The sequence below is a fragment of the Aedes aegypti genome, chromosome 3 (assembly GCF_002204515.2).
Source record: "Aedes aegypti strain LVP_AGWG chromosome 3, AaegL5.0 Primary Assembly, whole genome shotgun sequence".
In the NCBI taxonomy this organism is placed as follows: Eukaryota; Metazoa; Arthropoda; class Insecta; order Diptera; family Culicidae; genus Aedes; species Aedes aegypti.
In genome coordinates, this window is record NC_035109.1 from 162,694,485 (window position 1) to 162,719,884 (window position 25,400).

The 25,400-nt window shown below is 38.6% G+C and overlaps 1 protein-coding gene across 3 annotated transcripts in view; it reads right to left on the reverse strand.

Moving 5' to 3' along the window:
- Positions 1-25,400, reverse strand: part of LOC5578447 (regulating synaptic membrane exocytosis protein 1) — a 172,393-nt gene that overhangs the window by 71,716 nt on the left and 75,277 nt on the right. The window lies entirely within an intron of this gene.

Here is a 25,400-nt window from a genome sequence, read left to right on the forward strand (position 1 = left end):
AGGACCTAGACTACGACAAAATCAAACAAAGAGCTCTATTTCCATGTATACCTACATACATATCAAACCCAAACGAAAGATGGATCGTAAATTAAGGTAAATAAATCTAAGCTATGCGACGCGGCTGAATTGCTTACGTTCAATGGGAATTTCAAAATTCACAACATTACATTGCGCTCGACAAGGCACTGAGACAATAAAGAAGGAATTTAGTACAAAGGATTCAGAAAGGACAACAACAGCACACACACAGAGAAAGTACTTTGCAAGTGACAGAATCAATTTGAAACAATAAGTTAATTGAGTGATCGATCAAGAAACGAAATCATGAAAGTGCATATTGATAAATATAATTACGACACTAAAAATATATAAAAAAGAAAACATACTGTCATATTTGTTGTTTGACAAGTGTCAGCTTCATTAAGAGTTTCAATTGCTCGATGTCATTAACTTTGATAATGAATTTAACATTGCGCTTATCGTTATATCACATATGGCAATAATTTGGAATAGTATAATTTAATGTCACCTTACATTGACACGATGTCATATATATCTTTAGATATTTTGAAAATAACTACTAGTCTTAAATTTAACAGTGTTTTTTTTTTTTTAATTTTACAACAAATATTCAAATAAAAATAGAACAAATTTTAAAACCCGAACGGGTTTTGCAGCAAATGTTTTTTTTTTATTTTATTTTAATAAGTATAAAACATGAGTTGAGGTTTTATGTAGAACAACTCTAGAGGCATTAGACGTAAATTATTTAGAATTCTGATTATTGTGTTATGCAAAAAAAGATTCATCAGCCTACGAGTCAGGAATAATAAAACACCCCATTATAACGCTTTTTAAACTAGAGTATTATTGCTAGTAAGGGACTCCTAAGTAGCTGCCAGTCATTCTCGACTGTAGGAATCCTTTCGAGATACTCCTGGCATCCTATCCCTATACATTAAGAATAAATCCTTGCTTCCAAAACTCTTGCTATATACTTGCGAAATTCGGAAGGATTCGGGAAGCATTTTAAAAGCATCAGGGAAAGATTCTGCAAGCATTCTTAAAGGTACTGGTAGCATCTTGGAAGAGTTCAAGACCAACTTTTTTGGAAAAAAAAAAAGATCAAGAGATATCTGAAAGAATTACAGAGCGATTTCCAGAAAAAAAAACCAGAAAATCCCAGAGGGAATTGCAGCCACATTCCCGAAAGAGCGCGAAAGGGTTTTCTAGAAAAATCACAGCAGAATTCTCGAAAAAAATCCCTGAAGGATTTTTTCAAATATCATAAAATAATTATTGAAATCTTCAAGTTTAGAAATTTTATAATAATAATAACTTTGCGAAAGATTCCAGAGGTCCAGAAGAATATGATTTCCAGTAGAATGCCAGAGATGTTTCCAAAAGAATCATGGAGAGATTTCCGGAAAAATCTTAGACGTATTTCTGACGAAATTCTAGAAGGGTTTTCCGAAAAATCCCAGAATTAAGTCAGAAGAAAATGCAGAAGATTTTCCGGAAAAAAAATCCAGGTTGCTTTTCGAAAGATGTTTGGAAGAACTCTTAAATTATTTACGGAAGAAATCCCTAGGTATTTCCACAAGAATACAATTTCCACATGAATACAATTTCTAGAACATTGCTGGGGCAATTTCATGAAGAAAAACGAATTTTCGAAAGTATTCCAGAAAGATTTCCAAACAGGTTTCAAGAAGCATCATATAGCGATTTTCGGAAAAAAATAAAAAAATATTTCCGGAATAATCGCAGAAGCATCTCTGCAAGCAGAGGCAAATAACACCAGTGAAACCCTCTTTAATAAATAATAAATAAATAAATAAATCTCTGCAAGAATCTAAGAAGTGAAAGAATTTCAGAGGGTTTTGCGGAACAATTTCAAAGGCATCCTCGGAGAAACTCTGCGCAATTGCTGACAAAAATCTTAAAGGGATTATCGGAAGTTTTCCGTACATGTTTTCCAATGAATTTAAGGAGGATTTTTAGAAAATTCCCAAAAGAATTTTGGGAATAAGACCAGAGAAATCCCAGAAGAATTATTGGAAGAATTTAAGAGGAATTTAAGGTAGAATCATTTTCGGAAGAATGTGAAAGGAGTTTCCGAAAGAATCGCAAGAGATTTTCCGGAGGATTTCTCAAACTTTCAAATTAGGTTAAATCTTACAAGAAAATCTATGCCTTTGAAAGATTTTACCTAAATTTTACATTATGGGATTTAGCCATAAGACATCTTTGGCAATGTTCTTAAAAAAATACCGCAAATAGTTTTACATTTAACTTCTGCAATTCTACCACAATGGATGGAAATAGTCTTGGTTTGCTTGGGATTATTCAAGTAGGAAGAGATTGGATTTTATATTAATCTGTTCGCCAAAGTATTATGAAACTTTAAAATTGAGGCAAAATATTTCCAATTATGTTAGATACAAATACAAAAAACCTATTCGTTTCATTGTCTATTGTAAAAGACGATTAAAAACACTTTTTTTTTGTGGTAAATCCTTCAAAAACCACATAAGCTTTTCTGTCAGGTACATTGTCAGGAACGACACCAAAATGTTTCAGAAATTTTACGGTGAATTATTGAATTTTTCCACAAGAATTTAGTCTTTTTTTTTTCAATTTCAATTTAAGCTAAAATTATCCACATTTTTTAAAGGTTCTTTTAAAACTCTAAAAATCTGATTTAAATCAGGATATTGATATGGAGTGATTTGTACAGTAAATTGCCTAGAAATCTTGAAAAAATATTGAGGATCCGTAAATATTTATCCATGCTGTTTCAAAGAATTATAATTTATAAACAAGTACTGGCATCCTAGCTATTGATTACAATTGATAGATTGCAAAAACAATTGTTTCGAATGGATATATAATTTTTCATATGATTGGAAGTCGGTTTGCTGTTTTGGAATTACCGTAATCCGGGGTAACATTGATCGGTTTTATGGATATTTCTTATTTTTTTTTTTATTTAAAAATGCAAATGTCGCAAGTTTTACATTTTTAAAACAAGTACTGGCATCCATTGCTCGTAACTATTTACTGTATTTTGCTTTTCGAATGATTTAAGTATGTTTAAATAAATGTTTTAAGTGATTTTTTGGTTGAGCTAATATGGGGTAACGTTGATCACCCTTGTAAACAACGTTCGGTAATATCGAGAATATCGTAACTTACTTAAATCATGGCCCCTGAAGCCGAATATGAAGACCAAACTCTTACAAGTCATTTACTTTTTGAGATATTTTAAAAATAAAACACTTTTAATCACGGAATACGCCTAAGGAAATTCTGCATTCGTAATAGTAGTTTTTTAATGTTGCTTAATTGAATGAACTTATGAAAGATTTGACAACGGAATCGTTTTCGGCGATGCCATTTTTAGTAACAACTGTATTTTTCTTGCTCATACCATTTACAGAATTCATGTGAGACAGGAATCTTTGGTAGTGTCATTCATGATGATAAAAATCATTGATTCAAAAAGTTGACGAATTTACGCATGAACTAAACGCAATTTTCGCAAAAACTTCAATGTTTATTAGCTCATGAATGTAAGAAAGGGAGCCACTATTCATGCTTTGAAAATGTTCCATCAATAAATGATGATTCGAAGTTTTAGCGAGAGGGGTCATACCGATCAATTTAACCCCGGTGATCAATGTTACCCCGGATTACGGTGTCCATTGCTATAATGAAGAGTGTGACAGACAACACCGACCCTTGTGGGACTCCATCCTCTTGAGTCTTCGAAGGGAGTACTATCTCCCCCGAAACTGACACAAAATTTCCTATCTTTCAAGAAGCTTTCAATACTTTTCGTCATGTTTATCCCTAGACTCAGTTCTCGTACTCACTGGATAATATGAGGACGCCATGTCGTGTGGTAAGCTTTTCGCAGATCCAACAGGGCTAACTCACAATGCAGTTTTCTCTTAAGAGCATCAATCATAATCTCATTCAGGTCAGCAAAATAGGTAGTGGTTCCCTTTCCAGTTCGAAACGCATGCTGGTTTTGGTTCAAGAGATCATTTGATTCTAAATAAACCATGAGTCAATGATTGATTAGTCGTTCGTAAATTTTGCGAATGCAACTAAGGAGAGTTATTGGACGGTAACTTTTTGCATGTTGTTGTGGTTGTCCAGGTTTAGGAATTGGTATCACGATACCTTCCTTCCATTTCTCAGAAAAACGGCCTTCGTTCCATAATGTGTTGTATGCCATTAGAGTTTCCAATTTTCCCGGGAATTCACTTCCCGGGAAATGGGAAATAAAATTGTCATTTCCCGGGAATTCCCGGGATCCCGGGAAATTCTTAAAAATTATAAACTGCTTATTTGATGGATTTTTTTTTTTCAAATAATTTGTATATTATGTATATTATATTTTAGCCCATTACATTTGTACGATTGTTTTTTCTCTTTTTTTGTGAGTAATTTATTTACAGTATTGAACAAAACATTTGCTTTTTCGATTTTCTTGGATCTGAGTCATTTATGAACCGATTTGAATGAAATTTTTACAATGCTTCAGAAATATTAAAATTTAAGTTATACATTTTTGAGTGATTTTTCCAACCACGGGTTTAAAAGCAATAATGGTTTATCTGAAGTGATTTTTTGACGATTTTTTATAATTGACATAACTAAGCAAATTAAAGAAATACCTTTATCTTAAGCAAAGTTGTAGATTTTGACGAGACGAACATTTTTTCTGAAAACAGTTTTTTGTAGGGCCATTGGATTTTCAGATAAACAGTTTCGAATTTTTCGACAAAAATTACTCTTTAGTAAAATCGTTATTACTTTTAAACTCGTGATTGGAAAAATCATTGAAATATATATTTCGAAATTTAAGTTATGCCCAATGTCTTGTGAAAATTTGATTTAAATCGGTCCATGAATAACTGAGATCTAGCTTACCAAAGTTGACCATTTTGTATGGAAAATCGAAAAAGTTGCAAATGTTTTGTCCAATACTGTATGTTTTTCCTAAAGAATGTTGGCTTTGTTTTTTGCTAGGCTCTATAACCAAAAAAATAATAAAATTAAGTAAAATTATATGTTGAGGTCATTTTAACCCAGTCGTATGAAGTTATAATATTTGCAAACATTTAATACATCTTTTCAACACTAAAATAAAAAACAAACAAATAGAAACCATGAAAGCTTTATAACCCTACTCAAATCATAAAATAGATTCCTCAAAAGTTTCTTTATATTGTATTGCAAACTTGTACTGCCAAGCAGTAGGCTGTGAAATAAGCCATGCAAAAATCACCTACAAAATGTCAGTGAAATGCATCCCGCTTTGTTCCCTTTTTTCGGTTGATTTTACCCAAAATTTTAATTCACAAACACGTCGCATCTCTAGTGAGGACATTGTTTGATATGATATGAAAATTAAATTGTGCGATGTTTTTATTTGAAAATAAATGGTCAATTCTGAATTTAAATAGAGCTTCCCGGGAACTATAGAAATCCCGGGAAATACGGGAATCCCGGGAAACAGAAAATCATTTCCCGGGAAACGGGAATCCCGGGAAATCTCATTTCCCGGGAAATGTTCCCGGGATTGGAAACTCTATATGCCATCAACATTCGCATGTTTGCGTGCAGCGGCAAATGCCTGATCATCGGATAGCCCACTTCGTCGATCACCGCTGAGTAACCTTTTACTGAATCGATTACACGAAGCAATTCTTGCATTGTGAAGTCTTTATCCAAAGCAGATGGTTCTACGGTACTAAAAGATTGTTGTTTTGTTCTGACCTCAGCATGTGCGTTAGAGATGTTGTAATTTGCTTTGGAATTTAATTCGTAAACTTCCGCAAAATACTCCGCGATTTCACTTGGATCGATAACGTGCGTTTTATTGATGATCATAGTTATAGTTTTTCATTCCACAAAGTCGGTTGAAGTTCATCCAAATTTGTGATGAACTTGTTGAAGGCGTACATGTTTCGCAAAATTGTTCCCAAGAAATTTGATTAGCTTATTAGGATAACTTTTCGGGCATTAGCTCTTGCTATTTGAAACTTTTTCTTCAAAATTTCTTTAAACGAATCGTCAGCGTCGAGATAATTCATAATGGGAAAATGATCGCTTCCCATTATGTCCTCCAAGACCTCCCAAAAATATCTGGGAGCGAGACATTTGGAAGCAAAAGTTATGTCGATAGAAGAAAAAGAGCAATGCGTATCACTCAGGAAAGTTAGAGCACCATTATTTAGCACTATCAAGTCGTTATCCACAATCCAAGACAGTAACGACCGCCCCCTTACCGATGTTTTGGAGCTGTCCCAAGCCTCGTGAGCAGCGTTTGCGTCACCGCCTATGACATACAGAGGATCCATGGTTGCCAGGACCAGATTAAAACCATCAATAATATCCTTAACGTTTGCATTGTTTGGAAAATAAAACGCAACAAATGTAACATTATATGGGCTATGTAACCGAACAGCACATATCGGGATGGTGGAGTGCAAATCGTAGAAACAATGAGGCACTTGCTTCAGAACACCCAGTCCTACAATTCCTTTTTCCGTTGCGAATATTGTGATCGGCCAGCTTCTAGTCATACTTGCCTTTCAGTGCGTTTTAAATGTTAGATGTCTTCATTTTTGGAGATGAATTAGACAATTCTACGGCTGAGAACTTAATCGATTGGTCACTAGCTAGAGGTGACAAATCGATAAAGTTTTCATCTCAAACTGGTGTAAGCTTCTCCAGATTTGTGCTCTTGAAAATTTGAAGTTTGGCTTCGATCCATCTTCACCTTAAAGCCTCATAAACAGTGGGCTTTGTGGACGTGCGGTTAGTGTTACCAAGCATTCAACCGCAATGAGCCAAGAAGTGTTGGTTCGATTCCCGCTTTTTATTAGGAACATGTTCCGACTGTGCTACTGGGCGTTGCATGCTAGTCCGTTGTCTAGTGTGGTGCTTCCTTCAGAGGACATAATCGTCCAACGTGTCGGTGTCTTTTTAAAAACACAATAATCGTGAAACGCAAAATCTTATATATTTTTTAATGTAAATTTATCTATTTAACATAACGTATTACCTATTCCAGTTTGGAGACTATTACGTGCAAATACGAAAAATGGTCCATTTTCAAAGAAACTTCTCATATCAAAAAATGTGAAATAGCAAGCTGAGAAACAGCCTCTGATTTTGTGTAATGTAATGCCAGATCACGATAATGTGAAAAATCATAAAATCCAAGCCATTATACGACAACGGCAGAAGAGGTCCCAAAATCAGACATTTGGAACCCTATTGAAACCAGACATCAAGTGTCCGAAAATGGTCAGAATCACTTTATAATTCATGACACGATATTTAATCACATCTGAACAAAAATCATGAATTTTAAGCCGTCGATAGGTATCAGTGCATGATATTCTGGAAATGGCCCCTCAGGGTCCCATCTTCTTCTTCTTCTTCTTCTTAGCATTAAGTCCTCACTGGGACAAAGCCTGCTTCTTAGCTTAGTATTCTATGAGCATTTCCACTGAGAGCTTTATTTGTCAAAGTTACCATTTTCGCATTCGTATATCGTGTGGCAGGTACGATGATACTCTATGGCCAGGGAAGTCAAGGAAGTTTTTATTACGAAAAGATCCTGGAACGACCGGGAATCGAACCCAGACACCTTCAGCATGGCTTTGCTTTGTAGCCGTGGACTCTAACCACTCGGCTAAGGAAGGCCCTACCGGAACCGATATCTGGTAACCGTGTTCCCTAAAAAGTTTCCAAACTGATACAGATGATATATTCTATCAAATATATCAATGTTCGATTCACTAAAAAAAAAGAAGTTTCTGCATCACCCTAGGTATCCCAACAAATTCGAACTTAAATCGGGAACTACCACCGAATTCAAAATTTTCAATGCATTATTCAAAAAATATACTGTCATGTCAAAAACCAATGAAATGCATGATAAAAAAAATATGTACATAAATTTCGTATTTATTTGTTTTGTATTTTATTTATCTGACCGAAAATTTATGCCTGATTAAAACCTTAAAAGTGAGGCCTTATTTAGACTAGTAATAACGTCCTTGATTGTCAAGGAATGCCATGCCGAAGTGTATGGGTTCGATATTCGAACGGTCAAGAATCTTTATGAAATTGAAACATTCTCTTTCCTGGACATGTGTAATTCACTATATAGTATCATTTGAACCTGTTAAATAAATCAAGACTTGAATAAACAGTTATCGGTGTTTCAAATCACACCGCTGTTCCTCAAACAATTAAATTAAACCCCATATAAGCTCCTTTCACTTTACCTATTCCACAGTCAGCCCAATTAGACACCAGCAACATACTTATAGATGTCGGTCAAAGTCAAAGAAGTGCACATTCGCCATACTCATATATCGTCGTGATCGATATTGACAAAAATGCACGTCAACTGAGCTCCTTGGGCATAATAAGACCTACTCGTGACGTCTCAAAAGCAAAAGAAAGGGCAAAAATTACCTAGTAACTATGTAGCGAACTGCTTGCCACTGGATTCGCCTAACTAACAACCGATAACTAGCACATCATGCTCACGGTGTCACAAGTCATAGGCTGTGTCGTCCATTCGTGCATGGAAAAATGTGAAGCAAGGAGAAACAAGTACCGAGGCCAGAAAAACCATACAAGTACCTGTTATTTTTATCAGCATCCCTTACTCAGCGAAGAAATTATTTTCCCGCTAGAAAAGGAAAGTACTACTGCGGTTACCACAGGACTATTATCGAATCAAGATCCGCTTTTGAGAATTATTTTTAGTTACAACGACATTCTCAGAGGATGGACCAGGTTGAAAAATAATCGGGAAAAGAATCGTTTTATCAGAAGTTCTTTCGGTTAGAAGTATGTATATGTATGAAACAATTACGATACCATGTCCGTTGGATCGATACAGAGTTCCATCTGAGTAGCTGCAAACGTACAAAAATTACAGAAGAGCTTTCGGCCGATGAAATGCGTTCAACTGATTTCAATTGCTTTTGAACATTCAACATGGCCATTTTATTAACGATTAACTGTTATTAACACCTCTACAGGCAGATATTGGACCAGACTCAAAAATTCAATGCAAAAATTACGCATTCTCAATATTTGACAAGTTTAGATCATGACAAGCGTTGTGGAACATGATTCAGGGGTGCAGACCCTATTTTGGACATATTAATTATGTTATGGTTTTCATAGAACAAAATTTGAACAAAATTGCGGTTTTCCATATATATTGAAGCTCTTATCTTTTTGACAAAGTTTGAATGTTTAGGCAAACTTAGGTAAGAACATTTTTCTCTACTCGATTTCTTAGACTTAAAAAAAACTGGACCTCTGTATGGCAACTTAATTTTCTTTACCACAATGAATATTGAGTTGAGTAGTGTTTGAGGGCAAGATCAAACTTGTAGTGCGTTGTTCGCTCAGTGAAATGAAAAATCGCCGCAGATCGTTAGTAGTGTTTCAATTGATCGCATCGTTTGCTCTTGCGTGGGCGAGTGACGAACATTTGATCGGCGTACAATGCGATTATCTAATTATTTCTTGAATCCGGTTAGGCGTGATTATATCATGGATCGCATCACCAAACATTAGTGATTCTCAGATCTCTACCTTATACCACTAACCCAATATCCTTTCCATTACAACTGAGGATATGCAGAGGTGATCTCGATCTCTAGTAACAACGGATGTCGAACTAACATTCCTTCCCTTCCCGATGACCGTAAGGACGTGGCCGGCGCCGTTATTGACTTTTAAAATTTGAGCTCTCGATTTGTGCACATTGAGAATGGTAAGTTAATCCCAAGTCCGATTAATTAAATCTCTGTGCAACTTCGATTGTTCTGATCAATCACGGAGTAGCAATTACAAATTGTACGGTCATCTATGCTTATGCTTATAATTTACCACAATAAATATTGAATTCGCGTTTTTTTTTTTGTTTCTCGATATTTTTGAGCCTTTTTTTAGAAGTTATCAAATTATCGTGTCGATATTGATTATTGGTCATTTGCGTTTAAAGATAATCCGATGTTCCGGCTAAAAACCTCGTCTATTGTTGAACAACCCGTGTATTCCTTATGACGTGTTCAACAATTAAAAATCATTTTAGCTGTTCAACAATTTGCGAATTACCCTATGTGTTTGATTTTGATTATTGAAGTCATCGTAGAATTTTAAAACATTCTGGTTGAATCCACACAAAGTTAAGAGAATTTTTCAAAGAAATCCATCCTTTCTAAGTTTTTTATAGGCCATTGGGTTATATGAGTTTTAAAGCTCTCAACTCAACGTCACAAATTAATGCGTACATTGGTAATAGTTGTTGAACTAGTAAATTTGACGATACACAAAGATAATTTGTCATCCTGGAATGATGAATCTAGGTACGATTGAGTTACCAAACAGTAAACATTAAGCTGAAAACTAAATTATCACGTTTTTGGTAAAGATTCAAGTCAAGTTCAATAGTCAAATTTGAGGCAAAACCTAAGGTTTTCGAAAACAAACATTTATTATTATGGGCATTAAAAAACTGCAAGGCTCAAACCATGTACGTAGCCAGAGGGGAGAATAGGGCGGGCAGTTTACTACTCTGCCTGACGAAAAAAAACAGTTGATACAAAGTTTAATTCTTCTTCTTCTTGTCATTAACGTCCCCACTGGGACAGAGCCAACTAGTTCTAAAAGCACTTGCACAGTTATTAACTGAGAGCTTTCTTTGCCTTAAAGTTGCCATTTTTGCATTCGTATATCGTGTGGCAGGTACGATGATACTCTATGCCCAGGAAAGTCAAGAAAATTTCCTTTATGAAAAGATCCTGGACCGACCGGGAATTGAACCCAGACACCTTCAGCATGACTTTGCTTTGTAGTCGTGGACTCTAACCACTCAGCTAAGGAAGGCCCCTGTTAATATACTATTTGAATATTTTAAAGATTGTTTCAGCTTTCATATTTATAGAGCATAACGTCATGATAAACTTTTTGAATAGTTCTTTAAGTCCAAGTGAAAATCTAATTTCTGCCAAAAATCTTTCCAGGAATTAATCAAAGACTTCAGCGTTGCCTCACTCCTCCCTGGGTTGTGGGATTGCCAAAGATTTTTTTTTTCGAATTCACCAAAGATATAACTTGTAATCATTCAAAGATTTTATCAACAGTCCACAATCTTGAGAGGAATTCGCCAAAAATCCATTATGGAACTCGAATGATTTATACCAAAGAACTTACATCAGAGAGATCAGAGAGAACACATCGAAAAATTCAAAAACATCCCCTGTGATTTCTTCGCATGATTTTTTTTTCCTTTCTTCAAGGAATTTCTTGAACAATCACTCCAGAATTTATATCCGGAAATCATTCCTGTAAATGCCTTTAATTTCGTCAACGAATGCATCTTTAAAATTCTACCAAAAATTTCGTCAAAACATAAGGAATTCCTTCATTTATTGCATCAATAATTCTAGCAAAAAATACTGATGTAATGGATAGGTTACAAAAGTTAAAAATCTTACGCCATTTTATAAATTCTGAAATTGAACGCTCTTAAAGTGAAAAATCGAGTTGGTTTAGAGAATTTCGTCTGCGAAACAGGTACGATAATGTAAGTTTGTTCATTTTTCTGACTTGAGTGTGTTTGAATAAGTTTTCGAAAATTCTCTTTCTGGAATGTTTGCATCGTTTAATGCACAGTACGAGTGTGATGCTGCTAGCGATTTCTGAACGTGCTATCACTCTTGATATAATCTATCGAAGTATTGACGTATTGACGATTTTTAGAGCAACTCCCATAGAACTCTCAGAACGTCAAGAAGTTCTTGGCTGATTCAGAATTGCCGTATTAATTTCAGGAAGTAGTTTTTGTCGATTTTATTCAATAAATAGATTGGGAAGGGTTTCAACAACCTCTTCAAGAATTTCGTCTCAGATTACCTAAGGAAAAGCTTCAGGAATTATCATAGTGATTTTATTTAGAATAATCTCAGGGTCTTCTAGGGAGACCTCTCCTGAAATTCTCGTCGAGAGTCCTCTACCAACTCTCCCAGAAATAATTCTAGCGATTTTTCAAAGGATGCTTAGAGGATTTTCTTCAGAATTTGCTCCTGGAAATCCAAGAAAACTACAAAGCTACTACCTCTTCTTCAATCGAATTCTTCAGTTGTTACTTTAGGAGATCTTCGAAAGATTTCTACGGAATTTCCCTCCAGGAAATCCACAAAGGTTTACTTCAGTTTTTGAAAAGAATAAAATAAATAAATAAAAATGGCTCAAGGTTTTTTTTTTGCAAGACACCCTGCCAAAACTCCTCCGCCTGTTCATGTCGATTCCTTCAAGATTTCATAACGTTTCCTCCCAGAAATCAAAAGTTCCTTGAGGGGTTCTTAAAACAAAACTACTTTTTTCAAGGAATTTTTTCAGCATTCAGTATTACTCTCGCAGTTTCTCCAAACATTTCTTCAAAAGTTTCTCAAAAAATTCCCATTCAATCTTAAAAGGTTTTAACACCAGTTAATACTACAGAAATTTTTCCAATGATTCTTGCATATTTTTTCTGCCCAATATTTAGAAAACCCTGCGGAATACTATTCACAGTTCCGATTTATTTTTCTATGAAAGATTGACGGATTGTATCTATGAAATCTTCTAAAACTTCTTCGAAAGTCCAGAAGTTCTTTCAGAGATTCTTGTTTATTATGGATGATTTTGAAACTTACACAAGTTTTATCATAGGTTACTTTAGGATTTTCTTTAGAAATTCCCTACAGATTTATTTTTCTGTGGTACTCCTTGGGAAAACCCAGGTTGCTTCTTGACAATTCCTCAACGAAATTCTTGGGGAAATCCCGTATGGAGAAATTCCTTGGGAATTAATTACTAAATGTACTCCTTTAGAAATTTCCGGAGTATTATTTAAACATACCTGAAATAATTACTTATGAAATACCAAGAGAAGATCATTTAAAATACATGTACTAAATACTATCAGTAATATTTGTCGTAATGTAACGAGGAATTTCAAAAAAAAAAAAAGTCCAAGATCTTAGAGAAATATCTACTCTGATGGTATGAATAATCAAACGCTTATATTCTGGCTGTTATAAGGTTTCGTTTTGTTTTCTTGGTTCCTGTCTTTTTTCGGCCTTTTTTGATTCTCTTTAGGTCTCTGTTTTTCAGGCAAGAGTTCTCTAATTTCCTATTTTTAAGATCCTCAGTCACTACCAGCCACGTAAAGACGAAAAGCTTTCTTATTCTTGTGGTAATGACTAGCACTCTTGAGTCCCTTAAATATTGTAGCTTACAATTTCCAGCCTAGGATTCCATAGAATTATTTTTTTTTTTTGCATCACTGTGCACAAAACATTTGTCAACGTTTGTTCTAACTTAAGTTTAGAACGTGGACACGCTTCAGATATTTATCAAACACCAACTGCAGACTGCAAAGGAAATGTCTTCTTTGATTCCATAAGCTTCTGCAAGGCATATAGAAAAAAAAATCATGGAGAAATCCTTGGAGGAGTAAAGCAATGGAACTCCTTAAGAAGTAGATGGATGTATTTTTGAAGCATTATTGGGAAAATGTATGTAAAATTCTAGAGTTTTTGATTCAAACTATATTTAAAAGGATTCCAAGAAATGATGCTGTGGATCAATGTTACTATTTCGGAGAAGTTTTCAGATTAATCCGCAGTAAAATTCTTATATGAATCTTTGTAGGAATATTACTGATATGAAAGAAATTTTTCTATTTCTCGTGTTGAATTAAAAATAATTATATTCTGAACACAAATATACGTATTTTTGAACTAATTTATTTTATGTCAATTTACTGAAGTATTTCAAAAATCGATTTGGAGATAAGTATTCATCCCATTCTAATCCACAGCGATGATATAATTTCCCCATTCAGTATATATCTTTTATAAAAACATCAGAAGGCCTTCTTCGTGATTCAAATATACAATAAAGTGGATAATCCGAAGTATGAAAATCTAAAATTATAATATACTAGATAAAATTTTGCCTTTGGAACCCCAAACAACTATGCAAAATTTGTGAGTGAACGGTTCCGTTTGCAGTGTGCGCACCTAGATTTGTCTTGGCTTTTTATATTTGAAAGCCTACTTTAAGTGTAATATTGATCTTCAAACTCCCAACATAACTTTTATCTGCGATGACCCACTTAAATGTACAATGAGATATCTATAATGTAACATTATACTTAAAGTAGTACTTAAGAATCATCAGAAGGGCTTAGAATCGTGGTTTTTAAGTTTTGTAAATACTTGCTCTGCATGTATTCAAGTTATTATAAATATCTAGAATCAAATGTTGAATTTAAAAAAGTAAACAAAACAAAATTCTACAATACTTCCTTTAGCAATAGTATAATAACATAACCAGTCGAAGGAATACTAGATAACGTCCATTTGCGTCATCAAACAATGAGAAAGAAAGTTGCAAAACTCACATTAGTGTAAATAGGATCACTACAGATGTCGTTATCCAGAGTTGCAAAAATTAATCACACCGACCGTTTCTTTACTGGGCGCCGATCACAGGGTGGTAATCTCCTCCCCGGGTGAAAATGTCGGCAGATGAAACCACATTAATTGCTGCAGACACTCTTCCTATGATGACACGAGGCACTAGAGTTGCACAAAAGATTGCTCACGTTACTGGCATATCAAGTTTCTTCCCTGAACCAAATGACACGGACCCGGTATCGACACAAACGAATGTAGGTAGTAAATCAATAAACAATGCTTGTATGCTACGAAACACTCGATTTATTTTTTATTTTTATTTTTTGTAATACCAAAGCTATTTTTAGCACAATTCAGTGCACTCACACAGTTCCACGCAAAATTTCCGCAGTTAAATATAGACCGAGAGTACTGTCGAGAGAAAAAGAGAGAATTTTGGCGGCTCAGGATCACTGAATCAGGAACTACGCACTAATTTACAGCAAAAGCACTAATAAACACCACCTCCACTACTGCAGCATTGGTTTGTGGTCGAAGTTCTGCGCTACGTATCCTTTTCGCTGGGCTACTCTTCTTTCATAGCCAAACAATTAGATTTTTTTGATCCACAAAATCGATATCGGCATAGCACATTCAATTGTTCATTCCAAAAAGGTTGCAGCCCACTTTATTCCAAAGGGTAGATCTCTTGAAAATTATCCGGTATCAATTTGTCCAAAATGGTCGAGCGAAAATTCGGTTCACTGACACGAAACTACTATGCTGTATTTTCAACCGCACAATGATGTGATATAACACTATGCCAGTCAACACAACAAGCCCTGGTAAACACTACGGATCCAGTCAACACTACGGAAAATGCTAGTGCACAGATGGATTTCACCACATCGGGTGCATCCCGCATTATAAACTAATGGACCCGAAAAGTAATTTTTGTTTGCAAAATTTAAAGAACGGCCGGTACCGTCCACCTTTTCCAGTTTTATTACTGCTTTGTATGACTGGCAAGAGTAAACTAAATATGCAAAGGACGATTTACATGAGTTTCCCTTTTCTCCCAGCGAATGCGAAAATGTGCGCTCATTGCCAGCCAAGGAGGCTCCCCAATACTCACGCTCTCCAGCAATTGCTCAGACAAGGCGCGCACTCTTGGCTCCTTTGCCAAATGGACCGAATGGGACGAGCCGACTACAATGTTGTTGGAACTCGTACACGCAATCATACACGTGAGACACTCACGTGCTATTTGCCTTTTTCTAGGACACCGAAAATACAGCCAGTCGTAGGCCTTCCTCCGACGGAAATTAGTAGATATGACACAAAGTATGGGGAAGCTCTTCAAAAAAGAAATGCATTTCTTCGGCGGGCACCATGTGCTGTGGTCACACGCAAGCAGTAACGAATCAGTCAGTCACTAATTGCTCGCATTGCTTATAGTTATGATTTTATTTTTTTTATCGAACAGTATAGGACTCCTTCTACCCCAATACCGGACACTTAAGCCGCTAATAATATCTTTATAAGAACTACCGAAAAGCTAAATATTACATATAATTTGCAATTGGATTAGATGGACAAATTGATGTGAAGATTTGCGAAAAAGTTACACATCAATTTGTCCATCTAATCCAATTGCAAATTATATGTAATGTTTAGCTTTTCGGTAGTTGTTAAACTTCCACTCGGCTGGTTTACGGCTAACCACGATTCATAATTAAAAACAAGTGAATCTATATAAGCTTTAAGGGCTCTTCCATTTTTTAAGAATAAGTTTAAAAATTTTCTGCGTCTTTGGCGATCGGACGTATCAGTGTTGTTTGTAAGAATTAGAAAATGAGGATTTCCTGTATTATTAATTTAAATTAAAACTACAGTCAACTCTCCCTCACTGGATATTCTGTATCTCGATATTTCCCCTAACTCGATGGAATGCGCGGTCCCTTCTATTTAGCATACTTTGATCCCTCTGTAAGTCGATACCTCTCTAACTTAATGTTCCCTCACTCGATGCTATCTGTTTTAGTTTCCCATACAAGTTTACCTCTCTAACTTGATATTTTCATAAAAAGTATCAAATATCCTCCAAATGTTAATAAATCCCATAAATTAGGATGTTATGCCTATAGTAAAAAATAAAGGTTTTAAATTATATCAGGGTGATAAAACTTTAAATTTTTGTTTTTTGTTGTAAAAATTTTACAATTTTTCACGTTGAAATAACTATTTTGAATGTATTTTGAAAAATTTACAAAATTTCAAAATTTGAAAAATATGTGTTCTGTATCTCGGTAGCTCCCTTACTCGATGGTCCCTTCAATATCGAGTTAGGGAGAGTTGACAGTATTAATATATTTTTTATAGATTTCGCGAAGCGCTAGTGATGTGTACTAGACAGTGTTTGCGAATTTAATTCAGCGGACCGGATTTCGACCAAACAGACGGTAAGTGGTAACGGTAAAAGGGATCCAAAAAATGGCTGACTTCCAACCGACTCGCATTTTCATATAATTCATGATTTCATGAATATTATTCATGGGGTATTTTAATAACTTAAAACACACACTTTATTCCCAAAATCATGACTCAGATTACAGATTTTGAGAATGGATTTGATCCCGTGAAATGCTAATACTTCGCCCAAAATTCTCCGTCGTTAACAACATACGGTATTGCCGCCTGGAGGAGACGGAATGGTAAGAAATGAAACTGTTGCACCGTACCCAAAAAACACAAAAGTTCAATCAAAAGCTTAACGCATCCCGCAGAGACTTCGTGCCGCGATCCAAAATGTTCAGGGATAAATAAAAAGGAACATTTTGTCGGACGGACGTAAGGAGATTGAAAGATGGAAGCAGCACTACGACGTACACAGTTCGAACGAAACGTGTAAATTTCTGAGACATATAATGCACATAATTGGAGCGTGGAATATCATGGATATTTACATGATATGTCATGTAAACTTCAATTATATGTCGTGTAATCCAGCAGGATTCTGAGTGATTACATGACATATAACCCATTTTTACATGATTTCATACTTAAATTTACATGACGTCATGTTTACATCGTATAAATGAAGTTTACATGACGTGTAATTTTCATTATTTTTAACTGTGTACACTTCAATAGCACTGAGAGCACATGCACGGAGGTTCAAGGCAGCGGTAGAAATGACTACGTCGGAATGTTGGACAATAAATTAGACAGTGTCGACCGCATAGAGCTATGGAGCATCATGGACGAGATCAGCTTTCCTAGGAAGCTCACAAGACTGATTAGAGCGACGATGGACGGTGTGCAGAACTGCGTAAATATTTCTGGCGGACACTCCAGTTCGTTCGGATCCCTCCGGGGGCTAAGACAAGGAATATTGGAGGTTGCAGTAAAACCAACCGATCTCTTCAAGTGTGTGACAACTAATGATATATTTTCTACTCTATTTTACAAACAGCATACTACGATTAATTATAGACTTCAATCATGGGTTGCTTGTACGTCTTCACTCCTCCTCAAGCTGCAACGATTGAAGTCCCATTTTCCTTCGGTAGATCTCGAGTTTTACTCTTGGCAACGGTTTTGTCAAAGCGTCAGCGACCATTGTCTCCGTAGGGCAGTAGAGAACCTTGATGACGTTGTTGGTCACTAGGTCCCGAATGAAATTGAACCGCGTGTCAATATGCTTGGTTCTGCGACTACCTCCTTCGTCTCGCAGCATCGCTATGCAGCTCTGGTTGTCTTCGTGCACTATGACCGGTCCGGTGGGCTTCTCAACAACGTCCTTCATCAGCTTCTGCAACCAGAGTAGCTCCCGATAGGCCTCGGCTAACGCTACGTATTCCGCCTCGGTGGACGGACGAAAGAGTAACGCATTGTTGTTTCCGAGCAGCTCAGGAAATCGGTCCACCTAGGGGAAAGATGAATCCCGAGTTTGACTTCCGGTCTTGATGGTCTCCAGCCCAGTCCGCGTCAACGTATGCTTGAAGTTCTCCGGATCCACCAAGCTCCAGCTTCAAATCAGCAGTCGATTTTAGGTATCGCAACGTCCGTTTGGCCTCCGTCCAATCAGCTTGGGTAGGATGACTGACCTTGCGCCCCAGGATGGACGCGCTGATAGCAATATCGGGCCGCGTGTTTACCGCGACATACAGCAAAGCACCCACTAAGCTCTGGAAGTCGTCCTTCCGCGGCAATGATTCCTCCTCCTTTTGCTGTAGCTTCGGATAACCGGGGTCCATTGGGATTTGGGATGGTTTTGCGTCTGCTTGTCCAAATCTTGCAGCAATCGTACGGATGTACGAAGATTGATCCAGCACGAATCGTCCATCCTGTCTTCGTTGGACCCGAATACCGAGGTAGTTGCTAACGTCCCCGAGCGATGTGATCTTGAAGTTCTTCTTTAGAGTTGCTTCAATTCTGTTGTACTCCGCTTCATCCTGGCAAGCAATGAGCATGTCGTCCACGTAAAGTAGCACGAATGATAAATGACCATGCTTTGTCCGCACGAAGAGACACGGATCTGCTTCCGACGGTTGATATCCCAAACTCTGTAGCACCTCAGTAATTTTGCGGTTCCACACTCGTTCAGCTTGCTTTAATCCATACAGGCTTTTCCGTAGCAGGCACACGTCGCTCTTCGTTCCGGTCTCAAAACCAATCGGCTGCCTCATATAGATCGTCTCGGCCAGGTCCCCGTATAGGTAGGCCGATTTTACGTAAACATGCTTCACCAATAGCTTCCTCCTAGCGGCAATCGACAGCAGTGTACGGAACGTAGTCTGCTTCGCGACGGGGGCAAAGACCTCGTCGTAATCTGTACCATATCGCTGGCTAAATCCTTGAGCGACGAGCCTTGCCTTATATCGGGTGATCTCGCCGTTGCTTCCCAGCTTTCGTTTAAACACCCACTTGCAGCCTACAGGTTTGCGATCGTTAATGGGTAATGGAACGACCTCTCAAGTCGCATTCTCGTGCAAGGACTGGATCTCCTCCTCCATAGCGCGCATCCACATGTCACGATCCGGGCCCTTCATTGCTTCTTCGAACGAACGAGGCTCGGAGTACTCCTGGATGGTCAAACCGACTACATCAGGGAATCGCTGAGGTGGGATCCCTTTGGTAGCACGGGTGAAGCGACGGACACTGGTTCTATCGCCAAACTCCTCCTGTCCCTCGGTAGCCTGGGCCAGGTCCTGCTCAACGACGGCGTCATCAAAACGGATGGTATCGTCTTGGTCATCTTCGTCGTTGGATGTAGCAGTTTCAAAACCGTTGAATTCAGATTCACTTGATTCGTCGTCATCCTGGTCATCGTCGCTCTCGGCGGGCGTGGCATCATCGTCGTCCTCCTCTGGTGCTGTAAAAGCGGGAACATCATCAGCTTTGCCACGGTTCATCGGAGAAATTTCAGAAAAAGGATATGAAACGATACTTCCCTGCGAAGGTTCGGTTTCCCGATCCTCCTGATGTGTCAGAAAGCGACAATCTCTACTCGTGATCAGCTTGTGCGTCTCGGGATCGATGAAACGGTAAGCCTTATGGTGCAGAGAGTAGCCGACAAACAACATCTTCTTGGACTTCCCCTCCAACTTGGAACGTTTCTCAGATGGAATCCAAACGTAAGCCCAGGAACAAAAACCTTGAGGTGGCTGAGATCAGGCTTCTCTCCAGTCCAGAGCTCGAACGGTGTTTGCGATACGGGCTTCGTTGGCAAACGGTTCTGCAAATATGTGGCCGTATTCACAGCTTCGGCCCAGTACTTGTGTGACAGTTGCGCGTCCAACAGCATACAGCGGGCCATCTCCACTAGCGATCGATTTTTACGCTCCGCAACTCCGTTTTGTTGTGGGGTGTACGCTGTGGTAAACTGCTGAGTGATACCTTCTTGACGACAAAAACGGTCCAGGGCTTCGTTCTGGTACTCACCACCTTGGTCCGACCGAATCACTTTGGGCGTTTTCTTGAAGATATTCTTCACCAGCTGCACATAATCCTTGATTCGCTCAGTAACTTCCGATTTCTTTTTCAGAAAGTACACTACGGTGTAGCGGGAGTAGTCATCAATCATCGTTAGAAAGTAACGACAACCCCCTGGCGTCCGCGTCTTCATCGGTCCACACACGTCCGTATGGATGATATTCGCTGCTTGGATCTCCGCTTGGATTTCTTTGGAAATGGCGTACGTGCCAGCTTGCCCTCGAGACAACATTCGCAGGTCACGTAACACCCACAATCTTCGATGTGAATCCCGGTCGCCAACTCTTTGGTCTCCAGATCACGAATCGCATCCGGCTCACGATGTCCAAGAATACGGTGCCAAGAATGCAAACAGGAAGGATTATGTTTGGTCTCACTCACCCGCAGTGCAGCATGGATTGTCCGCAATTTGTACAGTCCGCCTGACGTGGTTGTGGCTCCAAGCACCTTGTCATTCTTGAGAATATGGCAGCCATCCGAATCGAACACGAGCTTGGCTCCCTTGGCAGCAAGTTTCTTCACCGAAATGAGATTGGTCTCGAACTGCGGGACATACATCACGTCCGTGAGAAGAACAGTGCTGCGTTCACCCTCCGGAGATACCCAGATCAGCTTACACGAACCAATTCCTTCCGTGGTTACCTTCTTGCCGTCCGTAAGATAAACTTCCTGCTTCACGCTTCTGTCCAATGTTTCGAAACTGTTCGGATCGACGCACATGTGGGATGTCGCGCCGGAGTCGATGATCCACGCATCACGTCCACTCACCTGCTGCAAAGCCAAGAACGAAAAATCCTGCGTTGAATGGTCCTTGAAACCTTCACGGGCCGCCTTGACCTTGGGGTGGTAGCGCTTCTCCTGCCGCTCGTTCGACTTGGCTTCTTCGTTGCGTTTCTCCATCATAGCACGGCAGTGCCTCTGTTTGTGGCCCGGTTTTTGGCAATAGTTGCAAATTACCGTTTTCTTCTGTTTCTTGATGTCAGCCTTGAGCACGGATTCGCCGCAACTTCTACTTCCTCGCTTGGCCACCTCATCCGTCAGCTTCGACTTGATAAGCTCGATGGTCAACTCGTTGTCCGGCCTGGTCTCCAACGCCGTCGTGAGGGTGTTGAAGGACTCGGGCAAGCTTCGTAGCACCATTGTCACCTGCAGATTTCGGTCCAATACCTGGCCTGCCACCGACAGCCGCTCGAAGAGTTCTTCCATCTCGAATACGTGCCGCTCGATGTCCTCGCCATCAGTATACCGTTTGTCGCAGATTTGCTTCAGCAATGAGACTTTTGAGGTCAACGTGGCCTTCTCATAGTGGCCCCGTAGCGCGTCCCAAGTTTGTTTCGCCGTGGTTGAGGTCTTGATGAGATTCAATTGGCTGTCTTCCAGGAGTAGCCCAATCGTGGCACGCGCCTTCTGGTCGCCGGTGTTCCAGGCTTCAACTTCAGCTGCTGTAGCGCCCAATCCGGAAGCCCCGGCACTTGCCGCCGGACTTGTCCCGATCACGTACCGCCATAGATCGTCTCGAACCAACAGGAATTCAACCTTTGTCTTCCAGGTTCCGTAGTTGCTTCCGTTAAGCTTGAAAATTCCAATTCGCTCCATTTTGTCTTGAAAAAACTTGAAGAATGAAAATGAGCTTGAAAAAATTTTCACTTGTTGATCGGTCGCGATGGTTACTAGCGTGGTCTGGGCCCATAACCTATTGGAAGTTGCAGTAAAACCAACCGATCTCTTCAAGTGTGTGACTACTAATGATATATTTTCTACTCTATTTTACAAACAGCATACTACGATTAATTATAGGCTTCAATCTTGGGTTGCTTGTACGTCTTCAAGGAAATGGACTTTCATGCCTGTTGTTAAACATTACGCTAGAGGGAGCCGGGTTTAACAGCCGGGGCACGATATTCACAAGGTCCAGTCAATTTGTTTGCTGCGCTGATGACATGGATATAATCGGAAGAACTTTTGAAACAGTGGCAGAAATGTGCACTCACCTGAAACGCATTGCAACAAGAGTCGGACTTGTGGAGAATGCGTCGATATTACATGTTGGTGAGCGGAGCCGAACACGACAGAGCACTTGGAGGCTTCGAAAGTTGGATGCACAGGACAATCTTTGACGTGTGCAGGAGAACGGAGTGTGGCAGCGAAGGATAAACCACGAGCTCGCTGTACTCCACGGTGAACCTAGCACCCTGAAGGTAGCAAAATCTGGAAGAATGCGTTGGGCGAGGCATGTTGTAAGAATGCCGAACAACACCCCTGCAAAAATCCGACTTTATTTTCAACAGAACTCTGAAGTATTGTTGAGCTTGAGCTTGATTAGTCGCCCGTGGTTGTTATTCCACTATCGCCAAATCAGCTGCACTTACACAAGAAACCAACCGGATGAATGTTTGGGATTAGCAGACACCCCCAATGTATAAGTGCTGGTGATCTTCTATTTTGAGGCAACAATGGCGCCTGCCACGTCAGAATGCAAACCAATGAGGGGGAGGAATTGATGATGCATTAAGCTGGCTCCCACGGTAAACCGTATATAGCATTGCGTCTAAGCCAGTTATGGCAGAGAGGTTTGCTGTTTGGTTAGTAGATTGCCTATGTATCAGGCGTAAGGAAAGCCGCGCTATATTGATGAAAGAATGGAAGCGTACAACAACAAAGTACTATGAAAGGGACGGGCCTGGGATTGAACCCATGAACTGCTGCTTATGAAGCAGAAGCAGTAGCCATTAGACCACAACGTTAGAACTCTGAAGTACTGTTAAATAAAAACAAACTCATCTTGATTAAAGACATATTAAACTAAATATTACATCTGTATTCGCGAAGCAGTCAAAAATAAGCATCAATTTTGTTAAAGGAAATGGATGCCAGAATTGAATGATAGCCATCTCAATGGCAGTCCATTTTTCTGTTATAATGTTCAAGACCCCAGATTTTCTTATCTAGAGCAACCACAAACTAAAATTTGAAATATTGAGTACATATTACCTCCTTATGGGGACTACAAACCCAAATTTCAAAATAATGACCTATCTCGATACATGAAAAATTACTTCTCTGAAAAAGACAGTTTTTTTTTCTTGATCGCATTTCAAATGGAGCTTGCCGTAGAAAATTTCTTGACCCTTTCGATCAAGATTAAAATAAAATAATTTATTGTGAAACTCTTGAGCATCTACAGAAATCTCCAAGGACTGTCCAGAAGAACTTTGTGCCTTTTATCAAATCGAACAAAATAGTCATTATTGGAATGCATTGTAGTTGAGTCCTATTTTTCAAGAGTATTTTGTACACAATTCTGAAGTACAAATATTTAGTTCAGTAAAAACAAAATCCACCCAAAAATTCTTAAACAATCTCGTACCAACATATCTGAAGGAAAACATGCTGCCCAAGCAGAAATCATCATTTTTGAATGATCCGGCAGAGCACATGTATCTTTACAATATTATTAGCAAAATCTCACGAGAAGAATCCTCCAATGACCATCACTGCCGTCGTCAAACGTGAGCAAGAGAGCCAACAGTGATACCCCATAGCTCATTCTCTCGTGCTCATTGATTTCAGCAGCATCCCTTATCCAAGGTCATTGTTAAACATTCATTAGCCAGCAGAATACGGCACCAGTCTATGTAGCGGAGCGAACTTTATCACACTAATACTGTGGCAGCATTGTAGGAAATAATTTGTCAATGAGTATGCTTTTCAACATTCTGTGCCCATCGCTGAATGCAGGAGCAAGGCGCAAGCATTGGTGTATAGGGAACGATATGCTTCGAAAGAATCGTTATCTATAAGCATACGGTATGCCTAGCCAACCCCTCGAACAATTGACCATGCGTCCGCTTTTTGATGCACCAGTGTAATTTAGGGTGGATTCAAATTACACTGTATTAGGAAAAATATCACTAAGGGGTCATGCACAAGCTATGCCAATCCCTGCACTTATTTTGGTTACTTCAATATCGAGCTGTGGAAATAAACTAAATTTTAGTAAATGCAGAAATACAAAATTTAAAAGAATCACCCTAATGCAGAGATGCACATACGTGTCAATTACAATACTTCAGCACTGCTCTGTTTAAATGGAAACAAAGTGGTTTTGTCTTTCCATCGCATTGGCCTTTGTTGTTCATATAAAACAGGACGACAAATATGAGGCTGCGATAGCAGTCAACTGATCGGGATGACGATAAAAATGTTACCAGCAGCGTAAAGTACATATACCGTTGTTGCTATACTATCAATGCCACGAGCAACAACAGAAGCCAAAACATCAGTACACCAGAAGGAGATGGTAAAAATAATAACGTCAATGATGAAATTTATAACAGCTCATAATTTATGAGCGATTTTCACAATAGATACTGCAGTGTGGTATCCGCTAGCTTATGCATGCCAGTTTCGCCAACTTTGGTGTTAGGTTCCAAAGTTGAAGGGGCAAACCATTACGCAAAAAATGCTGCGGCAATAACTTTTGTTCTTTGATGCTCGATCCAACTTATACTAATCAGTCTGCTAGGAAGCGTTTTTTTCTTCCTTCTAACGTCACGTATCTTAGAATCTGATATGTTGGACAAAGCCAGCTCCTTAGCAAAGTGCTGTATGAGAAATCCGTACTTTTTAATTTCAAGCTTTGTATGCCAATTGTTATAGACGGGAACGGCAACAGCAGACCCACTTTTCTTTCGGGAGAAAAAAAAACACCTCCTGGATTAGATGGAGTGTGAGAATATGGAACAGTTGTCAACAATTTACAGAAACGCAGAAGTTCTATCAGAAGCTCAACGCAACCTGCAATAGCTTCGTGTCGTGAGCCGAGATATGCAAGGATAAGAATGGGTGCATCTCGACGGACGAACTTGACGTACTCGAAAGGTATTAGCAGTA